Here is a 23,073-nt window from a genome sequence, read left to right as displayed (position 1 = left end):
ATACAGTGTGAGTCCTCCTTTGGGCTCTCAAAGCCTTCTCACCCTCTGATCTTGTCACACCCATCACCCCCTCGACTCCCCCACTGGCCTCCTTGCTATTCGTTCTGTCTGGAAAATCGTTCTCCCAGGAAACTGTACCCTCTCCCCTCATGCAGGTCCCCACTCAAATGTCACCTTCTCTGAGGGCTTCACAGATGACTCCAGCTAAAATGTACTTCTCAGGAATTCTCTGGTGGTCCAGTGGTTAGGACTGTGCACTCTCACTGCTGAGAGTACGAGTTCAATCCCTGGCCAAAGATCCCACAAGCCGCGTGGCCAAAAAAAAAAAAAAAAAAAAAAAGGTACCTTGCGTCATCCTCTCTCCCCTTACCTGGCTTTAATTTTGTTCATCATTGGCCATGCTAAAGTCACATTTGCTTATCTGTTAATTACCTGTCTTTCCCAATAGAACATAAGTCCCCAGAAGGTAGGACTTTTGCTTGTTCACTGTTTTATCCCCAGGACTTCACTCACTAAGTATTTGTTGAATAAAAAAAAAATTTTTTTTGGAATGGATACATTTCAAGAAACATGCAGTAATCCTCACCGCTGGGTAAAATGCACAGAGGTAGCAGGACCTCAGCAGAGGTGTGTTTGGGTTGAAAGAAGCTCTGGGTGACTATGGCGTGGCAGGAGGGAAGGAGGGGGAACCTGACGGCACAGTACTCCGTGGGGTTGGAGCCATCTTCTCTGATATCCCAAGGGGCTAATTTAGGCATCCCCTTCCTTGGGGCTCAAGAAGATATGTCCCCTGTGCATAGGTCGTATGTTTACCTGTCCATTTCCTGCTTGATTAGGAACACGCAGAGTAGAGACTATTTCTTATTTACTTTTATTTTTCTAGATCCTAGGAAGACATCTGACACATAAGAGGTACTCAATAAGTGTCAACCGATAGTGAATAGATAAAGCAATTCCAAGATCACAAATGGTATCAGGAGCAGAAGAAACCCCTGAGAGAAGTTATTTGACTGTTGAGAATTCTCCTAAGGCTGGGGCCGAATGACATGACTCTTTGCGTGTCCCTTAAATGTGACAGCAGAAGCAGTCACATCCTTGCGAGAGTAAATTCAGATTGTCAGTTGGTGGGAGACATTGCAATAAGGAGAGTGATGGAAGATGAGGTCAGAAGTTGATGACAGTTGATGGTGGCTTGGACTAGGATGGTCCATGGTAGAGGCCACGAGATGTGACTGGATTTTGGATGTAGTTTGAAATTAGAGCCAATGTAATTTGCTGGTGACCTGCATTTGATGGGTAGAGCAAGAGGGGAGTGAGGGATACCTCCAGAGTTTTTGGCCTGGACAACTGGTTGTTAAATGTCCACTTACAGAGAAAGGGGAGGACCAGGGTTGCAGAGCACAGTTCATTCAGAACATGGTACGTCTGAAGGGATGGCTGGGCATGTGAGCAGAGGTGTGAAGAGGGCAGCAGATATGAGGCAGGAAAAGCAGGAACCAACTGTGGGCTGGAGATATGTATTTGGGAGTCAATGTATAGATGGTATTCAAAACCATGAGACCACGTCAGATCACTGTACTGAGTTGAATAGCATCTCTCACCCCATTTATGTCCACCATGAACTGGGGGTGTGATCTTATTTGGAAATAGGGTTTCGAAGATTTAATCAATTTAAGATGAGGTAATTCTGGATTAGGATGCTGTCCTTTTAAGAAGGGGAAAATCTGGACACAGACACACCTAGAGGGAAGACTCCATGTGAAGATGGAGGCAGAGATTGGAATTCTGCTGTGAAAGCCAAGGATTGCATGCAACCACCAGAAAGTAGGAGAGGCTAGGGAAGAGTCTTCCCTAGAGCCCTTGGAGGGAGCATGGTGCCTGGATTTCAGACTTTTAGCCTCCAGAATTGTGAGAAAATACATCTCTGTTGTTTAAAGCCACCCGGTTTAAGGTCCTTTGTTACTGCAGCCCCAGGAAACTACTACAATCACCAAGCATATGTGTGTAGGTTGTGGGCAAGGGACTCCCAAGGATGGAGCCCTGCGAAACTGACTCAAACGAGGTCAGGAAGAGGAAGATGAACCTGCAAGAGACTGAAGAGGCACAGCCAGGGAGGCAGGAGGTCGAGCAGGAGAGCATGACGTTCTAGAGCAAATGTGGAGAAAGTATTTCAAGAAGATAGAAAACCCAAGATGCTCCAGATACACTGCTAACAATGAGGACTGAGAACTGGTCATTGAACTTGGCCATGAGGAGGTCACTGGTGACCTTGACTTGCCCAGTTTTGGTGGAATGATTGATGTGAACTGGAGGACGGGAGAGGAGGAATCGCAGGTAGCAAGTAGATAAGAACTACCATTGCCCTTGATTTTATAGCCAGCAAAGAGAATTTTCTCATCTCATCTAGCAAAGCTATGAGATGTGCATCATTATTTATAGAAAGGGAAACCAAGGCTCGGTATCAGAGAATTTGTCCAAGGTCCCTGCCAGACAGGAAGTGTAGAAACCCAGACCTTCAGAAACAAAAATCCAAGCTATTCCCATACTTCCAAGTGGTAGTTGATCTGATAAATAAACCTGGAGAGGGTTGGGGAAAAAAAATCTCTAGCTTTTGCCTGTACCCAAACGGCTCCAGGGCCTTCCTGGGTGACACTTCCATTTAAAGAGACCTTTTCCCCAGCCCCTCACCTGGGCTGTACTCTCACCTGGCCTCTCCCCTCCTCCAGGTATCTTTGCCTGGTGGGGGAGGAGTTGCACAGGGATGGGAACCTTGCCCTAAATGGCTGGTCTGTTTCCTATTCTCCACTCTTGGTCCTCAAGTAGAGGCTGGGCCCTCAAATGCCTCCTGGGGCTGGGCAGGTGATGGACAGCAGTAAGGTGGGCCCTGGACAGAACAATGGGGGAGTGGTTGAGGCTGAGGGTGAATCTGAGCATGAAGGCCCTACCTGAAGGTGTTCAAATTCAAGTTTCAAAACCTTGGAGTCCGCCAACGAACGTAACCAGGCCTAAGTTTGATCCTGGGCCAGCGTGTGGACTCAGACGCCTTAAGTGCTCCCATCATACTTCTTTTCCAGGATCTGGGGTCCATCCTTCTACCCCAAGGCTCCCTGCCCTGATACAGATGGGTACCCAGAGCTCACCCACACGACCGAGGTCTAAAGGACACCAGACATGGGGTCTGGGGAGACACCCTCACTCCACAGTCTCTGTACAGATCTTCATCTTACAGGCCCTTCCAGGGCCTTCATCTGTATCCTCTCAGTCTTGCTGACTGTCAACCCCTTGCTGGCTAACTTCCGTCTGCCTCTCCAGAACCCCTTCTTGGCCACCTTGGGACGGTGATCTGTATGGGCTGCCTCAATGGCCCCCTTGCCTCTGGTTTCCTGTTGGGTGGGAAGCATGACTGAAGGTGTGAGGGAGGGAGCAGAGGGCAGAGCACGTGTTGCCCTGCTGCTTTCCACCAAAGGTCACAGCTCTCCTCCGAGTGGCCTTCTTTGTCTGACTTTCCTTCCTCTTGCCTTTAAGAGGTGCTCACTGCTCTCTCCTTTTATAGTCCTGGATGCTGCACTATCCCTTGGGGTTTCCCTCCGCCTATCTATACCTTTGTAAATAATAGTCCCTTTGTGCTGAGTTGAATTGCGTCTCCCCCCTCCCAAATTCATGTCTACCTAGAATCTCAGAATGTGACCTTATCTGGAAAGAGGGTCTTTGTAGATGTAATTAGTTAACATCATACTGATTTGCGGTGGGCCCTAACTCCAATGAGTGGTATCCTTCCTTATAAGAGGCCATGTGAAGACAACTAGGGAAGAAGCCCATGTGATGACGGAGGCAGAGCTTGGAGTGATGCAAGCCACGGAACGCCAAGGATTGCCTGCAACCACCAGAAGCTGGGAGAGGCACGTGAGAGTTTTCTCTGAGTCTCTAGAAAGAACTAACCTCGCCGACACCTTGGTTTCAGATGTCTGGCTTCCAAAACTGGGAGAGAAGGAAATTTCTGTTGTTTTAGCATCCAGTTTGTGGTAATTCATTACAGAAACCCTAGTAAACAAGTACACACTTTCTCAAACTTTCTTCCCATTCTCCAAACTTGAGTGTAGCATCTGTTTCCTGTGAGGACCCTGCCTCTAGCTCACCTCATTTCCCTGGGGCTTTCCATTACCCTCAGTAAGCCCCAAGTCCTCACCTTGGCACCCAAGGTCCTCCCCAGTAGGGTTCCACGCTGTTTCTCCCCCCCTCTTATTGCCTGGTTCCCACGAATGTGAATCCACTGCCCCAGCTGAGCTGGTCTTTCGGCTCCTGACCCTGCTTTGCAGTTGTCCCGGTTACCTTTTCTGGGTTCCTCCACTCAAATCTCATCCATCCTTAAGCCCAGCTCCACACTTTCTCCTCCAGCAGGAAGATTTCTGGACTCCCCAACCCGCAGAAATGGACCTTATTAGCTCTTGGTGCCAACACTCTTGGTCCAGCGTACACACCAGTGGGACCCACAGAGTGTCCTTTGTGAGCTTCTCTCCAGCTAGACTGCAAGTCCCAGGAGATCAGGGAGACTGGCACGTTCTTAGGGTCAGGTCCCATGGTGCGGGCACACGGTAATGCATCTGAGTGTTTCTGGAAAGGATGCTCCTAGTGTACCAGAAGGGGAAGAGGCAGAACCTTCCAGGCTCCAGGGAGAACCTGGGGTCCACAGCTCTTACCAGCTGGAACCCTTCTGTGACATCATAGTAGGGACAGGGGCCCTACTATGATGCATACCAAGTAGACTTCTGTGGAGTCAAAAAGACACTTCAGTAGGTGGGAAAAGAGAATTCCCCCTCTGTCCCCAGTTACATCTTTCCTCTCTTCCCCTCTCACTTTTCAGTTCCAGACTATATAACAGTGAGTCTGACTGATTCCCCTACTGGAGGTGTGTGTTGGGACAGAGGGTTTGGGGGTGTTCTAATCCTCCACCCTGAAGGTACCACGCTTCTCCTTGCCCTTTGCCCCCCTATCCCTCCTCTGAAAGCTCCTCTGGCTCACTGCTGTTCTGAGCCCTCAGTTCGCTCCCCGCCAGCTCTCAATTCCACTCTCTTTTCAGAGAGAATGAAGAGATACTCTGTTGTAGACTCTGTCAAGTCCTCAATCCAGGAGGAAGAGAGCTTTCTTCAGAAAGAGGCAGAGTGAGTACTGTATTGAGGTAGGGAAGCACTGTGCCTGCATTTAAAAAAAAAATTCTTCTAAGTCTCTTTTCAACTGATCTGCAATTTCCCCCTTTTAGGAAAGCCTGGCACCCCAAGGAATCGAGATGGGAGGCAGAGGGCAGCCCTGGGGCTCTGCCCTGTCACTCATCAGGGAATAGGCTCTGCTTCTCTGCGCCCCACGCCTCTGAGTCCTGCCTCTGTGGGTGCAGCCTGAGGACCAAGGCCGTGTTACACCCCCGGCCCCCTCCAGTCTCCCTAGCCTCTCAGGCGCTCCCCAACTTGTCATCAGGAAGGAAGCAGCTGCCTTCTCCGGGGATTGTCTCATTCAAATCTCAACTCTCCCGGAGTTCTCCAAAGCCCAAGGCCAAGGCTAAGTCCCAGCTGCTCTCTCGGGACAGGTCAAGAGCTTCCTGCAGTGCCACGCCACTACGCAGGCCAGTACCCATGGGCGTGTGGCCTCAGGGATTTCTTAGCCCGTTCTCTAAGTGCTGGCCAGAGGAGCCCCTGCACACCTATATCCCACCGGGAGGGAGCCACTTCCCGAGCCAGGAAGCCATAGCCCCAGTGATGTCACTTGTGGAGGGTGGCAAACCCCAGTTCTCGCTACCATTCTGGTTTAAATAAAAATACATTCAGTCACTTATGGTCTTTCTCTTGTGTCTGCTGAAAGCATGGTAAGGGTCTGTTTTAACTGAAAATATATTTTATCTTCTCATTCTACTCCCGATTGGGTTTTCCAGGGTCCTGATCTTCTGATTGAGGGTCTTGATGGTCTTTCAGTTATGGCTGCCTGTAACCCTGTGTATGCGGGACACTGTGACCCTTGGATTTTATTCTATAGTGTCCAGTTCCAGTGGGCCATGGAGTCAGGTCCACCTGAGTTCAATTTCCATAAACCTGATGATGGGATTTTGATTGGAACTGTATTGAATCTATAGATCTGTTGGTGAGAACTGATATCATTAAATTATGAATCTTCACATTCATGAACAGGGTATATCTCTCCATTTATTTAGGTCTTTAAATTCTCTCAGTAATGTCTTATAGTTTCAGGGTAGAGGTCTTATACATTTTTCATTAGATTTATTCCTAGGCATTGGATGGTTTTTGTTGCTGTTGAAAATTTTATTCTTTATACTGAATTTTTCTAAATATTGGTGATGGGTATTATAGGAAGGGGAGCCTCTGTAATACCTACTCTTAATTTTTTTTAAGAATAGCTTTATTGAGGTACAGTTCACATACTGCATTCACCCATTTAAAGCGTACAATTCAATGGTTTGTAGTATATTCATAAATATGTGTAACCATCACAATCAACTTTAAAACATTTTATCACTTCAAAAAGAAACCTCAGGACTTCCCTGGTGGTCCAGGGGTTAAGATTCTGCCTTCCCAATGCAGGCGGCCTGGGTTCAATCCCTGGTCGGGGAATTAGATCCCACGTGCCGCAATGAAGATCCCACAGGCTGCAACTAAGACCCGGCTCAGCCAAATAAATAAATAAAAATAAATATTAAAAAAAACCCTCATGGGCTTCCCTGGTGGCGCAGTGGTTGAGAGTCCGCCTGCCGATGCAGGGGGACATGGGTTCGTGCCCCGGTCCGGGAGGATCCCACATGCCGCGGAGCGGCTGGGCCCGTGAGCCATGGCCGCTGAGCCTGCGCGTCCGGAGCCTGTGCTCCGCAACGGGAGAGGCCACAGCAGTGAGAGGCCCGCGTACCGCAAAACAAAACAAAACAAAACAAAACAAAAAAAACCCTCATACTCTTTAGCTATTTACCTGCCAATTGTATTCCTTTTATAATATTATTTTCTATTTTTTGTTGCTGGTATAGATTTATCTAAGTGTATCACTTGTATTCAGTGATGGCTAAGTACAAATATTAATTCTTGTAGTTTGTAGAGTGTTTTGGATTTTCTGTGTATGACATGTCATCTATGAATAATAATATTTCAACTTTCCCTTTTCAGTTCTAAGTCTTTTATTTCTTTTTCTTGTCTCGTCTTGGCTAGCACATCTAATACAATGTTGAATAGAACATGGTTGTGAATGGACATCTGTATCTTATACTGATCCAAAGGAGGAAACTTTCACTATTTTGTCTTTAAACACGATGATTGCTGTAAGGTTTTGTTTGTAGACAGTCTTTATCAGATTAAGGAAGTTCCCTATACATTTACTAAGTGTTTTTTTTTTTTTTATCATGGATTGGTCACCTGGTTTCAAATCCTGAATCTTCCACTTATTAGTCATTCTACTCTGAAGAAATCACTGACTTTCTCTGAGACACAGTTTCTCCATCTTAAATTGGGGGAAGGAATTCCTATCTTGAAGCTTCTTGTGGGGCTTCTTGCAGTCCAGTGGTTAAGACTCCATGCTTCCACTGCAGGGGGCATGGGTTTGATCCCTGGTTGGGGAACTAAGATCTCACAGGCCAGTGGGTGTGGCAAAAAAAAAAAAAACACAACTTCTTGTGAAATTGAGAATATTTATGAAGAACACCCAACCCGTAGTAGGTGCTCAAGTAAATACCTAACATTACATTATATATTGTTTTATTTATCATCCTCCTGCCCACCCCCGCCCCATCCCATACATATGCCCCATGAAGTGTTGCTTTGCCTCTCTTATTCAGTGCTGTATCCCTGGGGTTGAGAACAATGACTGGCATATAGAAATTGCTTCAGGAAAGAAAATTTTTGATTAACCAATGTCTATTTCCTCTTTTCTGGAAGCCTATGGCTATAAAGCATGGTTTTAGAGCCCAGAATTATATTTGTCCTTAGAGAATCACATAATTCTCTTGGGAATTTCCAAAGTTCAGTCCCAACTCTCCTTCTGGCTTTTAAAAAGTTCGTATTTTCTGCTTCTAGATTATTTAATCAATTTCTGCAATCCCTTCTCCCTTAACTTGTTGTACATCAAGAAGAGCTTGGGCTTCCCTGGTGGCGCAGTGGTTGGGAGTCCGCCTGCCGATGCAGGGGACACGGGGACACGGGTTCGTGCCCCGGTCCGGGAAGATCCCACATGCCGTGGGGGGGCTGGGCCCGTAGGCCACGGCCGCTGAGCCTGCGCGTGCGGAGCCTGTGCTCCACAACGGGAGAGGCCACAACAGTGAGAGGCCCGCATACCGCAAAAACAAACAAAAAAAAAAGAATAGAGCTTGAGGATCAAGTCCCAGCATCCCCAGCTGCACTGCATGATGGTGGACAAGTTCCTCCCCCTCTGATCCCTGAGACCTTAGGGGTTTCCTCCAATAGTGGTTCCAACGAGACTTGTGGCCTCACAAATTTCCTGAGAATCTGCTCTGCTTTATCCAAGTCTCTCCTAAGAGCAGCAAAGAAACCTGATCCAGGATGAGCCTTCTAAACCCTCAGCAAGTTCTGAACTTAGGGAGGTGGACAAGCACTTGCAGCCTGAGGGATGAAGGTTGGAACAAGGGCACCTCTGGACATTCCCCAATGCTGCTTGGCCGCAGTTGTATCAGGACTTCCTTTTCCCTGCTGGAATGCTTTCCCATTGCCACCAAATCCTATCCTCCAGATCAAGGTTTCTCAACAATGGTGCCATTGACATTGTGGACCAGATCATTCTTTGTGGTGAGGGCTGCCCTGTGTATGGGAGGATGTTTAGCAGCATCTCCGACCTCTACCTTCTAGATGCTAGGAGCACTGCCCACGCCACCTCACTGTGAGTTGTGACAACTAAAAATGTCTCCAGACAATGCCAATGGCCCTTGCTGAGAACCACTGCCCCAGATGATCTTTGTAAAGCCCCCCTTTCATCAGCCTCTCCCAGTTCAAACTGTCTCTTACTCAGTAGGCCTTTCCTGCCTCCCCCAACTTAAACTCATCCCCCTCTTCTCAGAACTCTGAGCAGCCCAAGCCAGAGCTGCCACCACCCCAGGTGAGAACAGTGTCTAACATCTATGGAGCACTTAGCCCATGCTGTTGCCCAGACTATCTGAAGGAATCCTCACAACAGACCCATGAGTAAATACATGTATGGTTCGCTCCATATTTCAGATACTGGAGCCCAGAGAGGTGAAGTCACTTGTCCAAGGTCACACAGCTGGTGAGTGGTGGATCTGGGATTCAAATTCGGACTCACAACGATCATAAACCACTCACTTTATGCCACTGGATATTCCTCATTTGTTTCTATGTGTTCATCTGCCTCCAAATCCAACAGCAAACGCTTTGAGGGTAGGGACTAAACTACATTTGTGGATTTTCTGCTGTGCTCAGCACAGGGCAGGAGGGCCAAATACAACTTTAGTGATTGATCTCCTGCCAGTATGGAGTTTGACGCATTAGAAGGCACGAGTATGTGATAGAGACACAGATGTAGAGAACAAACGTATAGACACCAAGGGGGGAAAGGGGGGTGGGATGAACTGGGAGATTGGGATTGACATATATACACTACTATGTATAAAATAGATAACTAATGAGAACCTACTATATAACACAGGGAAATCTACTCAATGCTCTGTGACCTAAATGGGAAGGATATCCAAAAAAGAGGTGATATATGTATACGTATAGCTGATTCACTTTGTTGTACAGCAGAAACTAACACAACATTGAAAAGCAACGGTACTCCGATAAAAAAAAAAAAAGGCATGAGTATGTGGATGAGACTGAGGATTGGGAAGAAGAAACTTTCAATTTTAGGCTTAAATAAATATATTCACGAAATGCATTGAACAGAGATGCACATCTCAATGAATTTTCACAAACTAAACACATTGTGGAACCATCTCAAGAATCAGAGCATCATCAGCTCAGACTCCTCCCTCATACTCCCTCCCATTCATCCGCTCCTGAAGTATCCACCATCTTGCCTTCTAATAACAAAGGTTCATTTTGCCTCTTTCTGTACTTTGAATGAGTGGGACCATGTATCCCTTTGTGTCTGGTTTGTTTTGCCCAGCATTGTTGAGAATCATCCATGGTGTTGTATGTAGCAATATTTCATTCTTTCTCTTTTCTCTAGAGTGTTCCATGTGTGACTATACCACAGTTTGTTTACTGTTAATGGACATTTGGAAGTTTCCAGTTTGGAGCTATTGTGAAGAGTGCTATGTGACATTAGTGTACGTGTCCTTTGGTGAACACAGTATGCATTTCTGTTGGGGCAAAGCTTACCTATGGAAGCGCTGGGCCATAGGTATGCATCATGCTTCAGCTGTAGTAGATACTGAAAGGTTCTCAAAGTTTTTTATATTTGGAGGTTTTTAAAGCATAATTGATGTGCCCTTCCCCCATCCCGGGTGTTTTTCTGAAGAGATGGGAGGAGAGGAGTAGTACGACGACCTCCCTGGAATCTTCCAGATGACTACGCCTGTACTAAGAACTTTCTTTATAGGAAAATTATGTCAGAGATGAAAGGGACCATATAGATCTCAAGTCCAAGGCTTTCATTATGCACAGGGAAAAACTGAGGCTCAGAGACAAGGGTTGACTGGTCCAAGGTGGTGTGGCTCTAGCCTGGTCTAGAAGCCAAGTTTCTGGATTCTAGATCCTCATTTTGCTACCTGAGTACTTGAAGAGACTGCTCATCTGGAAGGTGATGGGGTGGAACTAGATGCTGGATTGGACCCACCAGGATTATATGTGATGCGTGAGAGGTGGGGGTGGGGAGGTGGGACTGGGGACTTGTCTTGCCCCCTACATTTTCCTTGAGTTTGGGCTGAAGCCAAGGAAAACACAAGCCTGGCGGCTCCTCCCACCAGGGGAAGTCAAAGTGAGGGGCTTTACAATTAGAGCCTGTGAGCCTTCCACCTCACAGCCTCCTCCCCTCTCCCCTCTCCCCTCCGCAGTCCAGGGAGAGGATGGGGTGGGGGGGGGCTCTGCTGGCAGTAGGGGCAGGGGTTCCAAGGTCTGGAAACAAGATGGGCTTCCCCCTCAAAGGGCTCACAGTCTTCGGAAAAGCCAGACAGACTCTGGGCATAGAGCAAAACCCCACTTATTACGTACTGAAGTTCCTTCCACTAGGAACCTGACCAGAGCCTTGAGCCAACTTCCAGCGGAAACGGCTAAGCCCACGAGACCAACAGCTGCAGCCTCAGTCCTTACCTGGCGCCCCAAACCCACCCCTATTCCTGCAGCCCTCAGACTTCCGCATCCAAGTCCCCGCCCCACGGTCCACATCCGCCCCGCCTGAAATTCACTTTCCATTTTCATTAAAGTAGTTTAAGCCAACCATCCGGAGGGAATAGAAGACGTCCCCCTACCTTGCCCCAACTTCTCTTATCTCATACCTCCTTCCCAGATCCAGAGGTCCCCACCAGGTAGATGAGACCTAAGGGAAGGATAAAAGAGAGGGGTTGTTTCTCTGTGCAAACTCTTTTGGCGTCCCCTCTTCCCTCCCCATCTGCCTTCCCTCCCTGGCTCCCGCGCCGGGCTGGGGCGCCAACTAAATCTGATCAAAATGCAATTGCCAAGTCGTTAAGGTATTTGAATTAAAAAAAAAAAAACTCCCGAGAAAGAAAGTATTTGATGGCTAATAATCTCATTTCAATATAATGGGACCTTCTTCTGCAGAGAGCAAGACAGGTTAAGAGATATAATTATGACTTTGCAAACTCTCTCCCAAGCGCGGGAGACGCACTGACAGGTCTGCGCGCGGCTGCGCCCGACTCGGCTCGCTCCGAGGGGAGACGCTTTGTCTGCAGGGCCCGTTAAAGAGACACGGTCCCTTTTCCCCCCTCGGCCTACATTACAATTTAACTGTCAGCCGCGTCTTCACCCCAGGATCGGCTCTGAGTCCCACGCGAGGATCGGGGGTGGGATGGAAGAGGAAAACCGGACTAGGGGGAGGGGGAAGGAGAACGAGGGCTGACCTGTCAAACGCTGGCCCCTGGAACTGCGAGCTGGGCTGTCAAACCCGCTCCCTTAGTGGTCTCTTTAAGGTCACATTTACACTGTAGGGTTCCGGTGCAGCAATGATTGGGCGGGGCGCTGGTCGTGGTGGTAATTCAGGAAGCTCAGATTTATCTACCGCCCGTCTCCAAAGTAGCCCTTTCTGAAGGACCCCAAAGGAACAGATTCCTTCCTTGCAGAATTGCTCGGTTTCAGCTGGCGGAAAGGAACCGAATTAGGAAACTGGGGAGCGATGGCAGTGGTGCTGTTCATGCCTACCTTTCCCTTTTTCCTACACTCTAAACAAACTTTTTTCCTCCCCTTTACTATAACGGGAGAAAAATACTCATTTGAAGCCCAGATAGGAAATCCTTGAAGAAAGAGAGATTTTCTCGGTTTCACATCTCGACCCTTCAAGAAAGTGCGAGAAAGAAAATCTCTAATTCGGTGTATACGTGTGTGCCGGGTGTGTGGGGAGGAGGCAAACGACCGGCCCAGCACAGTTAGAGAGTATTGATTGCAGTTCGGGTCAAGAGACCGGGGGAGAGTCAATGCCAGAAGCGCGAGAGGTGTTTGAGCCGCGGCAGCCAACGAGCTCAGCGGCACAGCGGCGCCGAGCGACCCGGGGCCCCGACTTGGACGTGTGGGCGAGCGTCTGTGCGAGCAAGTGCGCACGTGGGTGAGCACTGCTTCCAGGAGAGCTCTCCGCTCCCAACCCAGCCAATAGTTGGAGCCGGAAATCGAACGCAGGGACGCAGTAAAGACAGACCGACAGACTAGCACGCCTGTCCAGAGAAAAGGAGCCAGGGCTAAAGGGGACCGGAAGCCCGTGGGGTCCCTGTCTTCGCTTGTCCGCGACTCTCTCAAAGCAGAAGGGAGATTTACCCTGGGTGTTTCCCGCCGATCTCGGCGCCGCCCAGTTTTGCGCTGAAAGAATTCGGAGGAAGCGGGTGCGCCACCACCTCTCCCCAACACTCCAGGCCCCTCGAAGAGTGGCCGGGGGGACGCCGGCCATGTGGCCGCGAGGCGTGAGGCTCCGGCGAATCCCTAGGCCACTATGATGGCGGGGCCGGTAGGCCCAGAGGCGCCGCGACCCCTTCTCGAGTTGATGAGGCCGTGGGGCCGGGGTCCCAGGATTCCCTCCGATCCTCGCGCCCGGCCCCGAGGACTGTTCTCGACGCCTTGTCGCACATCAGCCACAGCGACTCCCTAGAGTCATTCGCGCGGCAGTAAAAATGAGGTTGGCACTGTCGTGTCCTGCGTGGACAGCACACCTGGCTGCGTATCCTTAAAGTGCGGTTTGTACGCAAGCGGGGTCACCCTCACTCGCCAGACAGCTCCCCCTGGCGGCCCGGGACGCAGATTTCCGTGGCCGCGGAGGACTTGGGGAGAACCAGGCCCCCGAGAAAGAGAGAAGCGATGCTCACCTGGTTGGTTCGGGCCGAGCACCCGCCCCAGCTTATGCTGCCCCTTCGGCTTTGTCGGGCCCGGGGGGGCCTTACCCTGCTGTGGCGACCCTAGCTTTTCCCGCCGCGCACCGTAGGATGGAGAGGGGACGTATCTGGAAGCAGCCCCCCAACCCTGCTCAACTCACTAGTGAATACTTTGCTAGGCGGGTTTCTGACACCCCTGCCCCCCTTTTTTTTTTTTCTCTTGGTGTTCAGTGATCCTATACGACAGAGGCCTGGCGCGCGGCCGCCGCAGGGGAGCGTGGCTGACGGGAGCCATGTGGCTGCGAGGGCGGGGGACTCGGCTGGGATTCCCCGGGTGGCGGGTCGGCACTGGGGATCAAGCCGATGGCTCTGGGGGTGGGGGCTAGTTCGGGGCGCCGAGGACTGCGGGCCGGGGTCCTGGCCCGGTGGGGGGCGCCGGGGAAGGCGGGCGCGGGCGGGGCGCGCCGCCGGCGGGGTCAGGGGCGAAGGGGCAGGCGGAGGGCAGCGCGCGGGGAGCCGGCGCTGCGTCTCGGGTTACGCGGCCCGGCCCTCCCACCCGCAGCTCGGGCGCGGGGGCCCGGGCGGACTCGGGCCGTCCCCCGCTGTTTGCATTTCTCTGGCAGGCGGCGGAGCTTGGGTTGAAAGGAATCGCCTCCATTTGGAACGTTGTTTATTTTTCTTAACTAGCCAGCGCCGACAGACGACCCCGAAAGCACGGCGGCCGGACCCGGCCGAGCCCTCGCTGGGAAGGGGGTCAGGACCGCAGGCGGCCCGACGAGGGGGGCTCTGGGAGCCCCCGCTCGGGGAGTGCGCCCCGGTGCCCTCGCGGCCGGATTGGGGGAAGGGTCGCGGTAGAGCAGAGAACGACTTTCTTCCATGTAGGAAAACCTACTTTATCCTGTCGCAGTTACCTTAGCTTTGACCTTGCTCGAGGCGGGGCGGCGAAGTGGTTAAGCTTTCCGGCTTGGGCGTCCCGCCGCCTTGGATTTCAATTCCGCTGCCTCCTTTTTTTTTTTAACCTCCGTGACCTTGAGCAAGCCGTCTTTGTGCCTCAGTTTTCCTCAGTTTTTAAATGGGTATAACGTAGTGCTTAGCTCTTCGCGTTGTTGTAAGGACTAAATGAGCTCCTTCACATGAGCCCTTAGCGCTGGGCCTGGAACTTGCCAGGAGCTCAGGAGACGTTAGCCCCTCTCGTCGGGGCTGCGGATGGTTGTTGGTTCTCTGGCCACGCGAGGGTGAGTGGGGTGGGGGCCGCCAGCAAATGTGCGGCCCACCGGGAAGAGGCTCGAGCTGGAGGCCCACGGCTCTCAAGCCCCGGGAGAGGTGCGGGCTAGGGAGAGTTCTGAGCGTTTTGACATGAAATGAATAAAATGCAAATGATATTCCAAGACAGATGCTAATGAGGATCTATGCTTTGAGCGTCCACAGCCTCGGCAGTGCCCAGAACAGTGGCGGAGCTGGTGTGAACTCAGAGATGGACAGGGTCCAGCAGCCCGGTGTGTGTGTGTGTGTGTGTGTGTGTGTGTGTGTGTGTGTGTGTGTGTGTGTGTGTGTGTGTGTGTGTGTGTGTGTGTGTGTGTGTGTGTGTGTGTGTGTGTGTGTGTGTGTGTGTGTGTGTGTGTGTGTGTGTGTGTGTGTGTGTGTGTGTCGGCGCGCCTGCTCCGGAATGTGCGTAGCCGCTCCGTGTGTGCTCGCGCCGTCATGAAAATGAGGTCAGGGAAGGTCGTTCCACTCTGCAGCATAAATCAAGGAAGAAAGGAGAATGGATGTGAGAGACAGTCCCTGGAGACCGCCCCGAGAGAGGCTGAGCGAGGGAAGCGGGAGGGGGAAAAGTTCTGCGGAGAATGGGCAAGAAGCGGGCCCAGGCGCTCGCCCTCCCCGCGCTTCCCGCCCGGCGGGTCCCTTCGCCGAGCAGCGGCGCCCCAGACTCAGGCGAGATCGTGCCTTTAACCCCCGCATCCTCCTCCGCAGGCTCCCAACACCTTTCTCTCCTTTCCTCCAACCCCCTAATTTAAATGGTCCTCATCAAAGCGCCCTTTGTGTGGACGGTGAAGCGCCTTACGCCCAGCCTCCTCAGGAGCAGATCAGTGCTCCCGCGCACACGCCAATTGCACTCGCAATCGCACACTTGTTACTCCCGCGCACAACCTCCGGGGCTCCCGGGGACGCCCTGCGGGGATCGGAATCCAACGTCCCGGAGCGGGCTGCTCTCCGCTGTCCTCGTGCCGCGCGACTCCAGCCCCGTGTCCTTTCTCCACGCAGCCCGCCTCCCCGGTCTCCCTGACACTCACTACCACCGTCCTCCAGCCCCTCTGGCTCTCCGCTTTCCACCAGCCCCTGGGGGAGCGCGATGCTCCAGGCCGGTGTTTCCCTGCGCGCTGTCCTGTGACCCCAACCGGGAATCTCCGGAGCCTCGGTCTGTCCTGGCCGGAACCGAGGCACAAGTCCCGGGCAACCTGGCTCTCAGGGAAAGGGGGACCAGTGTGGGGCAGTTCGGTATGGGGGAGGGGGAGAGGGGGTTAGCTCTCCCTTCTTTCTTCAAGCTCCAGGCCTAGAGGGCTGAAAGTGGGGCAGGGCACAGTGCAGAAGGACCGCAGCCCGAAGCGCCCCTGTGGACCCCGGAGCGCTTTGCTCTCCGCTGGCACAATGGGTACCCGCCGCTCCAAGAACGCGAAGAGAGCAAGAAGGAGGATGGACTGGACGGCACCCACAGTCGGAGCTGTGGGCTCCGACAGTCGGGCCTGCATCAGATTTATTTCCCACTGCATTCTTTTTATGAAAATAACAACAATGATGTCTAAAGCCTGTACGGTAGGCACAAAATCGGCACACAATAATATATATTGAATTAAATTTACATAGAGCTGTTAGCCATCATGATTCTTCCTGAGCTTCCACATTTTGTAGATTAATTCATTAAGTCATGCATTCATTCAACAAATATTTAGTGAGCTCCTACTAAGTGACAGAGAAACAGAATGCCAAGAGCCTGGCCCTCCCGGCACTTACATTCTCCTGGGACAGAAAGACAGTAAAAAACTCGGACACATAATACGACTGGGTATTAGGCTGGGTAGCCCTGTGTGCTGTGAAGCAAAGATTAAGGTGGGTTAGAGAGGGCCTCTCTGGGGAGAAGACAGAGACCTGAATGAAGTCAGGAAATGAGCCATGCAAACTTCTGGAGGGAGAGGGTCCAGGCAGAGGTACCTGCCAGTGCCGAGATGGAGAGTTGGAAAGTGCCTGGGGTGCAGCCTGACAGGGAGGGGAGAGGAAGGAAGTGAGATGGAAGGTCAGGCCTGGCTTTGTAGGTCTTGGGGGGGAGTTTGGGATTATATATACTTGGTGTGATTGGGAAGCCACTTGAGAAGTTTTTTAAAAAAGGACTGACACAACTTGTGTTTTATAAAATTATAAACAAAGACAGAATTTAACTACCTTGTCCATGGTTTCCAGGTCTGTGAGTTTCTTAACCCAGATCTCCAGCTTTGTCTCAGTCCAACATGTCAGAGATGCATGCCTAGGCGAGACTGCCCCAGAAGGAGCCCAGGAGACATCTTGAACGGTACTCCGTTCCTCCCACCCATACTTTTAGGAAGGTATCCAGAGTGCGGCAGTGGGTAGGGTCTCTAGATCTGCCAGCCCGGGAATCTGGGCTGTGGGCGAGGACTCCCGGGCTTCCGGCTTGAGGATTCCTGGCTCCCCACCCCACCTGTTGCCTCTGCTCTGCCTACCCTGGGCGTTTTCCGGGCTGTGGAGACTGCGAGGGCCACTCTGACGCGAGAAGGTAAGATCCGGTCTCTCCGCGACGCTCCAATTCCTCTGCTCCGGCTGCAGAAATCTTTCTCCCAGAGCGAGCGAGTCCGCCTTTGCGCACAGCCAGCACCGTGGTCCCACACCGCCTCCGGGTGGCGAACAGGGGTACTGCAGCCGGCGTCGGTATAGGGTGCAGAACAGTAACCAGAGACCGCAGGGGGCGCCGGAACAGGCTTACTGATGGCCTACCAGGTGCCAGGTGTTGTGCAAGGCGCTTCGCTTACTCTATTTAACCATCAGAGTAACCCCGGGAGAGAGACCTAGCACTTCCCTCACTCTACAGTTAAGGAAATTGAGGCCAAGAGAGGCAGTGTGCTTTGTCTGAGAACATATAGCTAGTAAATGGCGGAGTGATTTACTCACTTTTGCACTGTCTCTTGGTGCACATAGGGTGTGTGAGAAGAGGCAAATATTGGCCTCCATCCTAGGAAGCTCTCCCTCCCTTTGGCCTTGTAGAATCAGCTAGAAAATGTCTTTAGCAGGTGCACTGAGCTTCCAGATCCGTCCCTGGGAATGTCCCAAGGTCTTTTCACCTTCTCACTCCGAGCCCATTTCAGATGGGTCCATAGTCTGCAGGTTGAGATCAGTTCAGGCACAGCTGCACAACTCCGTCTTGCTTGCTGCATGACTGAGTGGTGGTCAGGGTCTCTGTCCCCTCTCTGAGATTCAGGCTGGTCGAGCACCCTTGTCCCTCACGGGGAAGAGCAAGGTGCACTGAGTGGGGAGTTCTTGAACCTTAGATAGCACGATGGAAGGGAAGGCAGAGGCTGACCACACTGAGCCCACTCAGTGCTCCTTTTCTATCTTGAGTCCCGAGGTCGGGAGATCTCTGATTGGCTTTGGGGGTCCCTCTTATCAGGCCCTGGGACTGCTCAGGCTGGTTTTGCACCTGCAACCTGTGGGGAGAGGACGCCTGGGCAGAGAGAGGCTGCCGCTCCAGCGCGGACGTGGGCGCCGTTCTCCATCCTCTGCTGCCCCCTGGTGGTCTAGGATATGGCTGCCGCCTCCAGCCTCCTGCCCACCCAGCGGAACAACCTTCTCGTCTTCTCACCTTCCTTGCCTGGACAAACAAAGGCTCCTTCCCAGAAGCCAAAGGTATGCTGGGAGAGAGATGTGAAATTTCTGGGAAGGTTAGTCTGCACAACATCCCCGAGCTGTGTCCACATAACACCAGGATTATTACCCCCAACAAATGTTTAAGAAGAGGCTACGGTGCACTACCCTCACAGGGCTCACAGTTTAACAGAGAAGACAGACCCCAAATGACTCCTACAATCTTTATTATTATTAATTTTTTTTAGCTTTTAACTTTATTTATTAAAACAATTCTTTTTTTTGGGCGGGGGGCACGCTGTGTGGCATGCGGGATCTTAGATCCCTGACCAGGGATTGAACCTGTGCTCCCTGCAGTGGAAGCGGGGAGTCTTAACCACTAGACCGCTAGCTAAGTCCCAGCTTTTAACTTTTTTTTTTAACATCTTTATTGGGGTACAATTGCTTTACAATGTTGTGTTAGTTTCCGCTGTATAACAAAGTGAATCAGCTATATGTGCATATATATCCCCATATCCCCTCCCTCTTGCATCTCCCTCCCACCCTCCGTATCCTACCCCTCTAGGTGGTCACAAAGCACTGAGCTGATACCACACGGAAGATGAGCCTCCAGAGAGGACACTGAGACTTCCTGCCACCAGGAGACTAAGCCAGGACCAGACACACACAGCCTTCCACTGCTGTCCTGGGGCAGGGGGAGGGGTGGAGGGAGCAAGGCTGCTGGGAGCTCTGACGTCCTCACAATCCACTCACTTCAACAGTCATGAAAATATTGCCATCTTATTTTACCCAAGTGCATTTTATTGTAAAAATATTCCAACAATGCAGAACACGGAGTAAAATGTGAAAGTCCCCCTTCACACACACCCCCACCCCTACTCAGACTTAGCTCCTGTTAGCATCATGAGGCAATCCTTACACACTCTCCCCTGTTTTTACACACACACACACACACACACACACACACACACTGTATCTATGGATATAGATTTATCTTCATTTTAACTCATATTAATGAGGTACTATGACTATATGTGTCACTCAGCAGCTTGACTTTTTTTTGCACCTAAATGTTTTGGTGAGCTGATCTATGTACATCAGTACACACAGATCTGCCTCATTCTTTCCAACCTGTTGCACAGTGCCCTGTACTAGTGAGGAAACATCACTTACTTAGCTCCTTTCCTTGTCATGGTCAGTTGATTTATTTCTCAGTTTCATTATTATGTAAAATGTTGTGACACATAGCCTTTTATGTCCCTCGCTGTGCACATGTGACTGTGTTCTCTTATGTAGACCCCAGGAATGATTGAATTGTTTGCAGGAAGGGGATGCCTGTTTAATAGTTGATAAATCTGGACAAATTGATTTCCTAAAAGGATGCGCTAATTTATATGTCCGCCAACAGCTTTTGAGACTGCCCATTTTCTCACAACCTTATCACCACTGGAAATGACCAATCTTTCAAATTCTTATTAATTTAATGGGTGCAATATGATCCCCTCTCTCAATTGTTTTAATTTGCATTTTCCTATTTACTAATAAAATGGACCCTGTCTTCTGTATAACTTTTCCATGGGTGTTTTTTGGATTGCAATTTCTGTCCTTTTTTTTTTTTAAATTTCTGTCCTTTTCTGTTTCTTCTGTAGAGTTGTTGCCCTACTTATAAAGTAATTCAGACCAGTAAATTTGCAGATCTAATTGGCTTTATTCAGGGGTTCATGAATTGTCAGCATTCCATCTAGAAGGGCACTCCAAGGAGTTGCACAGAATGGAAGGTCGTTATAGAAAGAAGGGTGGGGGGCAAGGGAGCTGTTAGCAAAAGAAAATAAAGTATTATCTTAAGTCCTGGACATCTTTTTTGGGGGGAGGGGAGAAAGGGTTTTATCATGCAGACGGCCTCTTCTTCCTCTGAGGGATTAGCTCATTAGTGCTGACCAGAACATTCCAGACTGGCTGACTGTTCCTGGGGGAGGTTGAGACTGCAATTAGGTACTACGTCTAGGTTAGTTGTCATGGGCTTTAGCACAAGTGGTGCCGATTTGGGCCTGTGGTTTTTCTCTTTAACACCCTTTACTTACTGATTTTATGAGCTCCTTATACATTCTGTATATTTTTTGTTTTTGTTTTTTTTAAAATTTATTTATTTATTTATTTAGGCTGCGCCAGGTCTTCGATGTGGCATGCGGGATCTTTTAGTTGCAGCATGCAGACTCTTAATTGCAGCAGGCATGTGGGATCTAGTTCCCCGACCGGGGATCGAACCCGGGCCTCCTGCATTGCGAGTGCAGAGTCTTACCCACTGGACCACCAGGGAAGTCCCCGGATATTTATTTTTTGTATAACATATATTATTTTTCTATCCTGTCACTTTTTAAAGACAGTGTTTATAGCATCTTTTGTCATACGTAAGAATTGGTTTTCTAAGTAGAAAATCTGTAAGGCTTTTCCTCCCTGGCTTCTGTGTGGGGAGCTGTTTGCATGGAGGGGCCAGTCCTCTGTGGAAAGGGTGAGGGGCATTCCTCCTGGAAGCCTGATGCAAGCGGAGACCCATTTCCTCAGGGAAGGACTTCACTAGGGACACCGTGGGTTTTGTGAAATTTTAGCAGCTGCAGGGAGCCCTATGTTTCCCACCAGTGCGCCTGAGCTCGCCTCTCGGAGCCCAGTTAGGGCGACAGTGAAGCCAGACCTGGGCTGAGTGTGGGGAGGACATAGTCTTGCTGTATACCTGGGCCCAGGGACTGGCAGGTCACAGTGATTTGCTGAGACTCCCTCCTTTACCCCGTGAACAAAGAACAAAGAACTTGGCTCACCATCCAGTTCTGCAAGGGTTAAGTCATAACCCACTGCAGTGGCCCATGACTGTACCCTGAGAGGAATTCGGGGTGAAGAGCAGCGTAAGGCACAATGAGCTGTGGACAAACGGGCCCCTAGAGAGTTAGACGCGTATCCCAGGAAGAACTCCAGCGACCCCAGATTCTTGCATCTTCCCGTTCACAGGAAAGCACTAAAATCATTAACTCAAAATATCCGTTCTTTGTGATAAGCAGTGATCTTTTACCAAGATGTAAGCTTGACTGCATATACACCCTGGCCCAAAAAATCACATACAAACTGGCTTCTCCTCTTCCTTCTTCGGAGCAGTCTCCTCAGGGCTGCTGAGCAGCTGTCTCTCGGGCTATAGTCCTCAGTAAGTGTCCCTGAATAAAACTTAAACTCACGACTCTTATGTTGTGTGTTTTTCTTTAAGTTCAACAGCCCTTCTTCTGGGGGTAGGCATGGCCCTGCCCAGAGAAACCCTTCCCATTCCCTCGGGCTTGGGTGTCTCTCCCCAGGAGCCTGGGATAGCTACATGGCCTCAGGTCCAGAGGGCCCTCAGACTGGGGGAGGGGAGTGGCGTCCCATGTGCCACACTGAAACACGCCTCCTGGCTGGCCCGCCGGCCGCAGGGCCTCGTCTCTCTGGCCCACCCCTTCCATCTCCTACCATCTCTCCCACCCTCCCCCTCAACCCCTCATCTGAGGTCAAGGGCACGTGCAGGCCAGGTGGAGGTGGTGGTAGCAGAAGGGGTCCTCCCAGCCAATCCGCCCCCTGCCTTGAGCCCTTGGGTGGGGTTGGAGGGTCTGAGGAATGATGTGGTCCCTGGGGAAGGGGCCTGATTCATCAGGGCTCCCCCAGCACCTTTGAGAAGAAAGAATTGAGAAGGATAAAGGCCTCCTTAAGAAAGTGGAAGGCCTGGGGTGATGGGCTCTAAGGGCCCAGGAGAGAAAGGAAACAGAGCCAGGAGAAGCCCCTGTCCCCCAGGTGCACAGAACATCTCTGGGCCCTTAGAGACCTCAGCTCTGCCCGCCCTACCACCCCATGGCAGCCACAGGAAACTGTTGTGCTCTTGGCTCTCCTTGCCTAGCTACCCCTCCCCCCATTCAGGTGGGGCAGGGGTGGGGTGGGCAGGCAGGGGAGGAGTTGAGAAGTCCCCGGAGGACACTGTGGTCATCTCAAGGCTGTCCACTCTCCCCCGCCCCCGGCACTTTCTACACGGTGTCTCTCATTTCCTGGGTTCTGGTTTTATCCCCCCCACCCCCCAAAAGTTGGGCTAAAGACAGTTGACAAGGTCAGAGCGTCATTTGGATCCTGACCACTGTTCTAAGCCACTTGGACCTCAGAGGCCTCACGCTCAGGTCTAACTGGGGGGTCAGTGATGTGTTTCCACCCTGGGAGGTTTTGTGGGTACTGGAGGGGAGAAAAGAAAAGAGCTGGGAGCAAAGGAGGGGGGGCGTGCTGAGCAGGGGTCCCCAGGGGGGCTGGGGCTGGCTCAGGAGGAAGGCTGGGGAGAGGCAGCCTGGGTGCTGGGGGTACCACTGAACCTCAGCTACCCCGCCAGAGGACATGAGGTTGGTGAAATGCTGCTTGAAAAAATAAGTAGACGAAAGAATCTAACCTACTTTCCTTTAACGAATCTGAGGATTTTTAGAATCAGGAAAACATTGGTGTTTATATGTAATTTACAAAGAAAAGAGCAAAAAACCAAAAAACCTAGTGAGGTAGGTGCAATCCGAGGTGTGGCCATTGCAGACAGCAGCCGACCAGTGCCGAGTTCAGGGCTTCACTGAAACGGGGCACGTTGCTAGGACTGTGGCTGTGATGGTGGCAGCATTTACTGTCATCATCTGTTGATACCAGGTGGGACTCCCCAGCTGTGCCAGTCATCGGGCCTGTCCAGGGGG

General features: G+C 51.0%; 2 protein-coding genes and 1 non-coding gene across 4 annotated transcripts in view; all 3 read right to left on the bottom strand.

Annotated features, from left to right (window-relative positions):
• The window catches only part of FOXP4 (forkhead box P4), a 202,140-nt gene extending 184,439 nt beyond the window's left edge, over positions 1-17,701 (bottom strand). Inside the window, exons 1-2 of the mRNA XM_060308531.2 lie at positions 17,215-17,701; positions 11,450-11,490 (exon numbers count right to left, since the gene is read on the bottom strand). The gene's annotated coding sequence lies outside the window, so the exon portion shown is untranslated. The remainder of the gene's footprint in view (positions 1-11,449; positions 11,491-17,214) is intronic.
• Positions 17,702-18,076: 375 nt separating this feature from the next.
• The window catches only part of LOC115860714 (adenylate cyclase type 10-like), a 119,852-nt gene continuing 114,855 nt past the window's right edge, over positions 18,077-23,073 (bottom strand). The window contains exon 38 of one of the 2 annotated variants that reach the window (XR_009565936.1): positions 18,077-18,192. The gene's annotated coding sequence lies outside the window, so the exon portion shown is untranslated. Of the gene's footprint in view, positions 18,397-23,073 lie in introns of both variants that reach the window. The other variant, XR_009565937.1, reaches the window with a different exon arrangement.
• On the bottom strand, positions 20,594-20,666 carry TRNAA-CGC (transfer RNA alanine (anticodon CGC)). The gene has a single exon. It is a non-coding gene; the product is annotated as a tRNA-Ala (tRNA).

This window comes from Globicephala melas, chromosome 11 (genome assembly GCF_963455315.2).
Source record: "Globicephala melas chromosome 11, mGloMel1.2, whole genome shotgun sequence".
Lineage (NCBI taxonomy): Eukaryota > Metazoa > Chordata > Mammalia > Artiodactyla > Delphinidae > Globicephala > Globicephala melas.
This window is presented reverse-complemented; position numbering and strand designations above follow the sequence as displayed.